Source organism: Mauremys reevesii, linkage group 14, assembly GCF_016161935.1.
Source record: "Mauremys reevesii isolate NIE-2019 linkage group 14, ASM1616193v1, whole genome shotgun sequence".
In the NCBI taxonomy this organism is placed as follows: Eukaryota; Metazoa; Chordata; order Testudines; family Geoemydidae; genus Mauremys; species Mauremys reevesii.
The window spans coordinates 19,701,024-19,712,765 of NC_052636.1; positions in this window are offsets into that span (position 1 = coordinate 19,701,024).

Below are 11,742 nucleotides of genomic sequence, written 5' to 3' on the forward strand. Positions count from 1 at the left end.
TCCTGCTCTTTGGAGCTCTGTCCCTGGGGCTCCTGCTGCTGCCTGGTGGGTGCCCGGCTGCCTCCTGCTGCTCCCAGCCCCCCCCCCCGTGTGAGTGTCTGCGCCCCTCCCCCGCCCAGAGCCCCCTGCCTGCAGCCCCCCGCCGCAGCCAGCCCCTGTCACCCTCCCCCAGCCCCTGTCTGCACCCCCTGCCCTGCCACCCCCATTGCACCCCCTGCCCTGCCCCCAGCCCCTGCCTGCACCCCTGCCCTGCCCCCATTGCACCCCTGCCCTGCCCCCAGCCCCTGTCTGCACCCCTCCCCGCCCAGAGCCCCTGCCTGCACCCCCGCCGCAGCCAGCCTGCCCCCTCCCCAGCCCCTGTCTGCACCCCTGCCCTGCCACCCCCATTGCACCCCTGCCCTGCCCCAGCCCCTGTCTGCACCCCGCTGCAGCCAGCCCCTGTCACCCTCCCTGCCCCTGTCTGCACCCCTGCCCTGCCACCCCCATTGCACCCCTGCCCTGCTCCCCGTTGCACCCCTGCCCTGCCCCAGCCCCTGTCTGCGCCCCTGCCCTGCCCCCATTGCACCCCTGCCCTGCCCCAGCCCCTGTCTGCGCCCCTGCCCTGCCACCCCCATTGCACCCCTGCCCTGCCCCAGCCCCTGTCTGCACCCCTGCCCTGCCCCATTGCACCCCCTGCCCTGCCCCCAGCCCCTGTCTGCACCCCTGCCCTGCCCCCATTGCACCCCTGCCCTGCCCCAGCCCCTGTCTGCACCCCTGCCCTGCCCCCATTGCACCCCTGCCCTGCCACCCCCATTGCACCCCTGCCCCTATCTGCACCTGCCCTGCCACCCCCATTGCACCCCTGCCCTGCCCCCAGCTCCTGTCTGCACCCCTGCTCTGCCCCCATTGCACCCCTGCCTGCCCCAGCCAGCCCCTATCTGCACCCCTGCCTCGCCACCCCATTGCACCCCAGCCTCCTGTCTGCACCCCTGCCCTGCCCCAGCCTCGTCTGCACCCCTGCCCCGCCACCCTCCCTGCCCCCAGCCCCTGTCTGCACCCCTGCTCCCAGCCAGCCCCTGTCTGCACCCCTGCTCTGCCACCCCCCATTGCACCCACCGCCCGCAGCCCCTGCCTACAGCCACCTCCTGCTTCCAGCTGCTCCCCTTGTGTGAGTGTCTGCACCCCCGCTCCTCCCTGCCCACAGCTGCCCCCTGCCACCCTCCTCCACCCGCAGCCTCTGCCGCCCCCGCCTCCAGCCAGCCCCAGTCTGCACCCCCTGGCCCGAGCCAGCCCCGGCCCTCCATCCTGCCCCAGCCCCTGCCACCCCCTTGCCTCCTGCCACCGTCCCTGCCCGCAGCCCCTGCCACCCCCCAACCCCTGACACAGCCCCTTTCCCCGTCACAGCCTGTCTGCACCACCTGCCCACAGTCAGCTCCTGTTGCAGCCAGCCTGTGTCACACTCCCTGCCTCCAGCTAGCCCTGCCCCACGCCCCTGTCTGCAGCCAGCCCCATGGCCACTGGTGCCCTGCAGTTCCCAGGGCACTAACCCTGCACACCTGCTTCAATGAGGGGAGCAGGGAGCAGCTGGGACCCCACATGTGCACACCCGAGGGTGACCAGACAGCGAGTGTGAAAAATCAGGACAGAGGGTGAGGGGTAATAGGATCCTATATAAGAAAAAGACCCCAAAATTGAGACTAGCCCAATTTTATTGGGACAATCTGGTCACCCTAGCACACCCCAGGGAGTGGCGGGGACCCACACATGGGAAATGGAGCTCAGTTCTAGTTCAGGCCCATCTTTGTAAAAAAGAACTGTAGGTCGGGTTAACATACATTCGTATTTTCCCAGAGATGTCAGGCTTTTAGGTTCTTAAATCGCTGTCTTGGTGGTAAATTTTAAAAATTCCTCCCAGGAAAATACGGACGTATGGTAACCCTATTGGTACTAAAAATCCATACTGTGGCACATCTCTTAAATCAGAACTTTTTATAGGGAACCAGTTGTTAAGATTTTAGCAGCTCATCACTGGAAGGGAGGCGCACGTGTCCCCCGTGGGGACTGCCCAGACCCCCGTTTCCCAATCCCAGTTGTTGCCCCCTAACTACCAACACAGTTGCCCCCAACCATCAGTTGCCAGTCACCCGCCCCGCCCCCACTGCTGCCCCCTTCCCTCATCGAGGAACCTTCCAGCTCCCCCTCCCTTGCCCTTTTAATCAGCTCCTCAAAGGGCTCCCTGCTGCCCATGGCAATGGTGGGGGTGGGGGAACCATCACTTTGTGTTTATGTATTGGACAGTCGTATAAAATCCAGTCCAACAGTCCCCCTTTTCCACTAGTTCGTTAACAGCAATATAAAATCCCCTCAGATCTTGGTGTTTTTCTCTCATGTTATCAAATACGCAGTTTGTGACACATTTTCTGTGCAAATCTCAAAGATTCATATAAAATACCCTAAACATTTGCCCCACTGCTCTCTAGTTGTCTATTTCTAACTGAATATGCCCTGAGATTTCCCCCTGTCTCTCTAATTATAAAATACCAAGAAAATCTCAGGTTTACACCTTTTCTCAGATTCTTGAACCTGGATATAAAATGTTTGCAAATATTGCCCATTTCCTCTTTATTCATTTATCAAATATTCATGTGAAACACTCAGATTTTACCTCCTATCAACAACTGATATAAAATCCCTCTGATTTTCCACTTTCCTCTCTATAATTTGCAAAATGGATCCAAAATCTCTCAGATTGGGAACTCTTTCATTTCTGAACGTTGCTCTCAAAGCTCAGGTTTTGCCTCTTTCTATCTCATTATCAAATGTCAGTTAAAAATCCTCTCGGGTTTGGGGCTGTTCCCCGTGTTTCTAAATCCCAGTAACTTCTTCCTTCGAGGGAACCTGTTGCCCTGAGTTCTTCTCCATCCTGGATGTTGTAGGGGGTTAAATTGCCAGAGATCATCTTTCCCGACTCCTTTGTGAATCATTTGTTCCCTCCTTTACCTCTGTTAAAATGTTTGCCGATTAAAGAGACCAGCCAGATATTTAATACCCATCAAAGCCAGAGGCCTCCCCCTGTTTGAGGGGTCAGTGGTTCCCAGCTGGTAACGGGAGAGTTGGCTGGACCCTTTTCTTTTCTCCAGCTGGCACGGGATGAGGAGGTCACTCTGAGTGCAGTGTGAGTTGAGAAGTATCCCAAACCCCATGGCAAATGGCCTCTGTGAAGGGTTGCTTCCTCCAGTGCTAAGATGCAGCCACCTCTGGGGTGGATCCATGGTGGCCATTATTTGCTAGTGACAGGCCATGGACATTTCTTACCTATTTTGTCCCTCCAGGCCTTCCATTCTCCTGTTCAAGAGACATCCCCCAGGGCTCCCTCTGCCTGTGGGACTGGCCAGCAGGGGGCGGTGGTCACTTTCTATCCACTTCTCAGGCACTGTGAGGTAACAGTGTTGCTGGGTGGGGCTGTGGGGGGAGATAGCAGCTGAAGGGGGATTGTGGTGGGGGAGGCCTCTGGGTGGCTGGGCCGGGGGCACCCTAGTGAGGGTGGTGCGGGCTGGAGATTTGGAGTGTCAGGGGGTGGGTGTGATGTGCCCAGCCCTGAGGCTGTGGGTCCTGGAGGTGGGTATCGCTGGGGGCCTGGTGGCTGCAGAACAGCCGGGGTGGGCGTCTCTTGGGGAGGCGGGACAGGGGTTAGAGGAGCCTGGTGCTGTGCCAGGGGCTCTGTCTGGGCTTCCCCCGCAGACTCCTGGGATCGCTGCCGTGCCCAGTGCACAGAGTGTGTGGGAGAATCCCGGCGCTAGGCCAGGGGTGCCCTGTAAAGCATCAGGATCCCGCAGGGGGAGGAGGGGTGCCAGGCAACGGGCAGGGCAGATCCTGTTGGAGGGCGGGGGGGGGATCCTAGGCAGGCAATGAGGGACTGAGTTCCCAGTGGGGGTCCGTTTTGGGGGGTCTCTGGCTTCTGGGGTCTCTTGGGGTGAGGGGGAAAACCCTTTGGGATTCCCAACCTGGCAGTGACGGTCTGGTGGGGGTTCTCTGGCCGGTGGGGCTCTGAGGGGTATCTGAGGTCTCTGGCTACGGACTCTGGGGGCTGGGTCCCAGGGAGTATCTGGGGGGCGGGGGCTGACTGGGGCTCTGGGGGCCGCTCCTGACCTCGCTTCTTCTCCCTAATTAGCTTATGCCAGAATCCTGGCTCCAAGCACTGCCCGACATTCCCCGGCCAGGCCCAGTCACTGTGATAACTTTCTAGCCACTTATCAGACACTGTGAGGTGAAATCACAGATTTTTGCTCTTCTCCCCTCTTGAAAACTGCAGGAACATCCAGTTCCATTGTCCTAGATTGTCCAGTCCTTTTCCTGGATCTAGGGGGTGAGGGAGGTGGGAGGGGGGTCAGCACTGCCGCACAATGGTCTCTTCCCCAGCGTTCTGGACTCATTCTTTCTGAACTCTGGTTTCATTGAGACCATTGTTAATCCAGAGTCACTGTATGGAAAGACAAGGAGTGACTCCAGATGGATAGTGGGGCAAATGAGATTACCAATTCTCCCTGTGAGGAGGGGCTCTCATTAGCTGCTCTCCCCAGAGAGCTAAAGGAGGGAAGCTGCTCAAACGCTCTGTCCCTCTCTGCTCAGGATACTGGGGTTCAGCTTCCTGGGTCAGACGCTGCAGCCTCCATTGTGATCTGGGAGACCAGGCTTAGCAGCTGCTGCTCCCGCAGCAGGGTTCTGTGCTGGGAAGTGACCTGAATTAAAGTTGCTTCTCTGCCTGGCCCAGGGGATGACTTTCTCCAGCTGGTCCTAGCCTCCTAGGGCAGCCCTGGGCCCTGTTAATACTAAATTCTGAGCCAAGTCTCCAGGTAACTGAAAGACCTCAGGGAAAGTCTTCGGGTCTGGCAAGAAAGTGACTGTGCACAAACAGCCCCTCCCTATTTCTCCTCCCATTAGCAATTGCCAGGAGAAAATCCAGCCCTGGGAGAGCAAAGCCCCCAGGAATGGGACTTTCCCAGCCAGAGGGGCAGGGAGAGAGGACAGGGGAAGGAGAGACTGAAAGGGGCAGTGGGAGAAATGAGAGGGGAGAGATTTCCACACAGACACATGTATTGCTGCATCCCTGGGCAGAACCACTTTCCAGTGAACAAAACAAGGATCAGACAGAGGAAAAGCCAGTTCCTGACTCCATATTCCCCCTGCTGGGGTGTGGCTGCCGTGGGGTCAGTGTCCGAGGGAATCCCCCACAGTGACTCCTTTGGTTCTGCTCTTTTCTAGCCTTGTGTTCACAGACTTTGTTAGGGGGTGAGGGGAGGGAGAAGGGAGGTTAAAAATGTGTCTGGGCTTAGCCTGGCAGGAGGGGCCAGGTCTACATTGTAATAAACAGACTGAGCATTTCCCTGCATGGCAGAATCTAGGAAATCTGTGTGCAGGGAAGGGGCCTGGGGGAATTCTGATGTGAAATTAACTAAAACCGGTTCTGAAATGCCCACAACTGCCCTTCTCCCCCAGACAGGCTGCGGAATGGCGTCCATGTTTTCCTCCAGCTCATCCCAGCCTGGCGTGGGACAGGGAAGAGAAATGGCTGCAGTGGAGCCAACTCAGGTAGGGATTATCGGGGGGTTGCTGGTGGGTTCCTGCTGGAGGAGAGGGAGAGCAAATACACCGGAGATGGGAAGGTTTGCACAGTCTGGTTTGGAGGTTGGAGCGGGGCAGGAAATTCACAGCGTGGGGAAAGGAGGAGGCCAGGGTGTGGCAAACCTGCTGGGAGTTTTATATTTTTACATTTAATAAGTGCCCTAGATTCTAGGAACAGACCCAGGAGGTTGGGAGGTGGAAATGCCCTAATTTGTGAAGAAAGAAAATAGCCCACCTACATGGGGCTGGTAAAACTCAGCCTGAGCTCACTAACCAGTCTGAGCTCACTAACCAGCGGCTGCTGTGAGATATGAAGGGGGCACCCATGAGTCAGGCTTATTGGAGCTGCCTCTCCCTTCATATCCCGCTCCTCACAATGGGGAGGTTATTGGGCTTCCTACCAGGGAGCTCTCCCTGGACCCTGCTGGGGGCTCCATCTCCTGTATCAGTCGGTGGCTAGTAGGTGTGTGATGGATCTGCTGGGAGAGACAAGGGGCTCTCTCTTCGTCCCCTCACCCTGGTATTTGCTGGATACTCTGAGCGGGGTGGGGGTGGGACTCTGTTGAGTGGGATCCACCCAGAGCTTCCATTTGATTCACTCCTCTCTGCCACAAATAGTGGGGCTGTGAGTGGAGCAGCAGGTCCTGAGTGTTGGACTCTTGCTCTTTCAGGGGCCGGTGACCTTCGAGGAGGTGGCTGTGCATTTCACCAGGGAAGAGTGGGCTCTGCTGGACCCCGCTCAGAGAACCCTCTACTGGGATGTCATGCAGGAGAACTATGAGACTGTGACCTTGCTGGGTAAGGATTCCTGTCTCCTCGGTTCTTTCAAATGATACCTCACAAGCCATACTGTGTACAAAATTGATCATAATTTTCTAGAAGAGTGAACACAGGGGTGTAGACAGATACAGTGTCTGTGTGTGTGTGTGTGTGTTCCCAGCAGATATGTGGGTAAAGCTTCACTCAAAAGATCAGCCCTTTCTATTCATCAGAGAATCCACACAGGGAAAAGCCCTACGAATGCCATGAGTGTGGGAAATGCTTCACTCAAAGATCAGTCCTTTCTAGACATCAGAGAATCCACACAGGGACAGGCCCTATGAATGCACTGAGTGCGGAAAACCTTCAATCGCAGTTCGCACCTTATTAGTCATCAAACAATCCACAGAGGAGAGAGGCCCTATGAATGCCGTGAGTGTGGAAAATTCTTCAGAAGCAGCTCAAACCTTAGATTTAATTTACCCTGGTTCCTCAACTGTTGCTACAGCTCTAGTACCCATCAATCCAAAGACTGAGAGAATTGGAGAGTTCCAACCATTGTCCTTTTAGTATCTCATTGTTCCTCTCTCTGTTTTTTGTGCTGGCCTTTCTATTCTATCACTTTCTGCCTTTGTTTAGTTGGTAACAGTTGGTTTCCATCACTCACATTTGTTTGTTTAAATCTCTATCCGTTGTGAAATAAATTTTTTGCTTGTTCGATAACTGTACTCAAGTGCTGTGTGAGATACAGTAGCAATGGTCCACAGTAAAACTAGTAACCTGGGATACTTGGGCAAGAGAGGATCTGGGATTTCACTGAGTATCTGGTGATCCGGGCTGGACCCCAGAGGGGACACATTGAAGGAACTCAAGGGTTAAGGTGGCTGCTGTAGCTCAGAGGAGGGTCCCTGAGTTCCAGCAGGCTGAAAAGTGAGTTTGGTCACTAACATCCAGCTGCCAAATGCAAAACTCCCTCTTCCTTGTGGCAGGTGGCAACAAGGAGACTCACAGTCCTCAGCACCCTGAGAAGGGTCACAATGTGTCTCTATGTTGATCCACCTGTCAAATTCACACAGGGAAAGCTCCCGATAGCACAAAACTCTGCCCTATGAAATCATGGAACATTTGCTCTGTGCTCTGTGAAAGCATGTAAAGAATCCAAGCGCTGGAGGACAGGGTTTGGGTCCAGAGCGACCTAGACAAATTGGAGGATTGGGCCCAAAGAAATCTGAGGAGGTTCAACAAGAGAAGTGCAGAGTCCTGCACTTAGGATGGAAGAATCCCAGGCACTGCCACAGACTGGGGACTGACGGAGTGAGGGGGGTTTGATAGCAGCCTTCAACTACCTGAAAGAGCAGCAGTGTGGGCTTTCTCCTTGCCACTTTTGCTGGGCTGGGCAGGCAGCCTGGAGGCCTTTCTAGAAGAGCATTGGGAACGGAGTTAGAAAACCAATGTGAAAACCAGAACCTCAGGTTTAGACTCATTTATTTATAATATTAAATCTTCAATTCTAGTGTCACAGTCAATACAATTGCTTCAGCCTGATAGTTGCCCAAAGGGAAACTTAACGTCTCTCCAAGGGGAGTGGAGAGAAAACACTTTCAGAGTCCAAGAGAGACAAGGCGGGTGAGGGTAAGAGCTTGCAGAGGACCAACCTCTGTTGGTGAAAGAGACAAGCTGTGGAGCTAATCCCACACACTTCTTCAGTTCTGTGTAGCCTGGAAGGTCGTCTCTTCCATAACCAGCAGTTAGAACATAAGAACAGCCACACTGAGTCAGACCAGTTCATCTAGCCCACTCTCCCGAAAGTGGCCAATGCCCGGCGCCCCAGAGGACCCTGGGACCAGCATGGATACAACACCACCACAAACAAGGTTAAAAGTCAATGCACGTGGGAGAAGCATCTTGTGTTTCATTTCTTATGTCCTAGTCCCATCGTGTGGCCATTTCCTTTTCTTCCTTTCTGTTAAAAGCTTTGGTGTTTTGCACAGAAACATTATTTCCCCAGGAGAGACCCAGGAGTGGGGGCTGCATTCCTGTGCCAAACAGTCACTAGAAGGGGGCAGACAAAGGCCTTTAGGACGAGGCGTCTGTCACTGTCTAAAGATCATCTCCCTCCTGCAGGTCACTGGCAGCCTGAATTTGTTCCGTATCCTCCCAGAGTCTGGGGCTGGAATCAGCACTACCCAGCCCCTCCTTATGTAGCAGGAACAAACACAAACCTGGTCTTTAAAACAAGCTGTCCTTCCTTCTCAGGGAAGATTTTTCTGTGATTGAAGTTGAGCTTCAGATCCCTCTCCTGGGGCGGGGCGGGTGTGGGGCCAGCTCCCAATGAGATCTGTTTTCACCATTGTCCCCTTTCAGTCATTCTGGGATCCTAACTCTGCTCCCAGCTGTCAGGCAGCTTCCAGCCCATCCACCCTGCTCACTAACTCTGTGGTCATGTGTCACCCCCTCTGCCAGCACACACAGCCTGCAGGAAAGCTACTCCTGCCAGATGCATTGGTGGTATAGTGGTGTGCATAGGTTCTTTCCAAGCAATTTCTCTGGGTTTGATTCCCAGCCACTGCAATAATGGCTTTTCTCTTCTGTTGTTTCCTCGTCTGGAAGTAGTTTAATTTCAGTCACATTGTGTTACAATCACATTATCTATAGAATGAGACAATAAATGTGTCGAAGTCCAGCAGGTCCTACAGGATGGAGGCACACAAGGGGCTGGAATGTGTCATCTGAGAAAGACACAACACTTGGAAACCTGCATCTCCCATCCCCTGGCCTTGCGTGTTATGATTCCAGCTGCGTGAGCTGTTTGTAGGATGTTCCGGCATGACGGGGAAATACAGTTTTGAGTCAGTTTTTGCTCCTGCAGGTTCCTTTGCTGTTACAATTATAATAACATGAACAAAAGGGAGGCACAATAAACATAAACCCCAAATTGCAATACAGGTGGGGAAAGAGAAAATCACGGTTAAGCCAAACACGTCAAAATAAAAATTAATACTAAAAAAGGGGAGGGGGGAAGAGATCAGGTATGTGGAGATCCCTTGATATTTGAACTCAAATTGTTAGAATCAAAGTTCAGACTTGACACTGGAAAACCTGCAACTACCTGTCTCTCTGAACACCTGTGATGAGCCTGTGTCAGAGGACGTGTGACCCTGGTCAGAGCCAGTCACCAGATCAATATGACCCTTTATGGGCGACTTCTCTGCCGACTCTGCAATTTACATCGCCCCTCTCCCCCCGCCCTCCCCCGCAAACAGGGTGGGGGTACAGCTCTGACTGAGAGGCCTAACAGGAGAAATTTCAGCCCAAAGACAAATTTATGTGAAATGTTGAGAAATGAAGAGCCCCCCCACAGCCCCAGACCTCTAGTGTCACCCCCATGGCACCAGCACAGGGAACCCAGTGAGGTGGGGTTACAGAATACCAGGGGGGAGGGAGCAGGGGAGAGAGGTGACAGGGACTCTCTCTCTTGCCTTCTCTCTTCACTTTCTGTTCGTCTCTTTCCTTCCAGGAACTGCAGTCACAGCAGGGAGGGGTTTGTCTCTTTATTAGGGATCCCTCTGTGTCACGGAGGCTGCAAATGTCATAGTTTCTGTGACTTCTGCAGTGGCCACTGTGGCTGACTCCGTGGTTGCCCCAGCAGCTGGCCTGGGGGCAGCTTGAGCAGTGGTTCCAAGGGTGGCAGCAGCAGCCACAGCTCAGTGGCTCCTGGCACCTGTCCCGAGGTGGCCGGAGCAGGGCTGGCCTCTGGGGCTCCCCTCACCTGGCAGCATCTGGAGTGGCCAGGGGCGGCTCTAGGAATTTGGCCGCCCCAAGCATGTGCCTGCAGAGGGTCTGTTGGTCCTGCAGCTCCGGTGGAGCATCCACAGACATGCCTGCGGAAGGTCCGCCGGAGCCGCCTGCCGCCCTCCCAGCAAAATGCCGCCCCCACGCGCACGCTTATCTCTAGCTTGCTTCTTGCTTGCATATATAAACCTGCCCCTGGAAATTTCCACTACTTGCATTTGAAGAAGTGGGTATTCACCCACGAAAGCTCATGCTGCAAAACGTCAGTTAGTCTATAAGGTGCCACAGGAGTCTTTGCTGCTTTTACTAAAAATACCTATGATTTAATCTTCGCCTTCCTCATTATCGATCAAATAAATCACAATGCCTCCACCTGCAAGTGGATTTAGCCCAGGACCCTCAGAGTCAGCAGCTGTTACGCCCCCACTGAGCTCTCTGGTCAGGTGTCCTAGCGCTGGAAGCCTCCTGTTTAGATCCTAAAATAGCGTTTTTGCACCAATGGGGCTGAAATTTTGGACCGGACACTGTAGCTCCACCGTTATTTTACTGAATTGCTTCAAAACAGCAAGTCAAGAAAGTCTCCAAAGTGCCAGGCTCTCTGCTATGGAAACAGCTGCCCCTGCTCTGCAGGAGTCTGTGCGTTCCACACAGCAACGTACACACCTGCTCCGCACTGAAGGGGGGTCAGACAGCGACAGGGTTGGTAACACAAATACTTCAGACTATTAACTCCAGGTCCCTTCCTTTCTTTAACCCAGGATGTGCCAGTCACCTGGTAACCATGGTGTTATCTTCACCTTAAAATACCTCTCAGGACATTTTCTGCGTGACCTCCACCCCCTGCCCTCCCTGCAGGCAGCCCCTGTCTCCAGCCAGCCCCGCACCCACTGCCCTCCCTGCAGCCAGCCCCTGTCTCCAGCCAGCCCTGCACCCCCTGCCCTGCCCGCAGCCAGCCCCTGTCTCCAGCCAGCCCCGCACCCCCTGCCTGGCCCGCAGCCAGCCCCTGTCTGCAGCCAGCCCCACACCCCCTGCCCTGCCCGCAGCCAGCCCCTGTCTGCAGCCAGCCCTGCACCCTCTGCCCTGCCTGCAGCCAGCCCCTGTCTCCTGCCAGCCCCGCACTCCGTGCCCTGCCTCCAGCCAGCCCCGCACCCCGTGCCCTGCTCACAGCCAGCCCCCCCCCCCCCCGCCCCCCGGCCGGCCCGCCGCCAGCCCCTGCCACACCCCCTGCCCTGTCTCCAGCTAGCTCCTGCCGCACCCCCCTGTGGCCCCGCCCAAAGCCAGCCAGCCCCCACACACCCCCAGCTGTGCACACCCTGCCCTGTCTCCAGCCAACTCCTGCCGCACCCCCTGCCTGAAGCCAGCCAGTCTGCCCCACACACCCCTGTCTCCAGCCAGCCCCGCACCCCTTGCCCTGCCTCCAGCCAGCCCCATGCCCGCTGGTGCCCGGGAGTTCCCAGGGCAGTAACCCTGCACACCTGCTTCAATGAGGGGGGCAGGGAGCAGCTGGGACCCACACATGTGCACACCCGAGGGTGACCAGACAGCAAGTGTGAAAAATCAGGAGAGGGAAATAGGATCCTAGATAAGAAA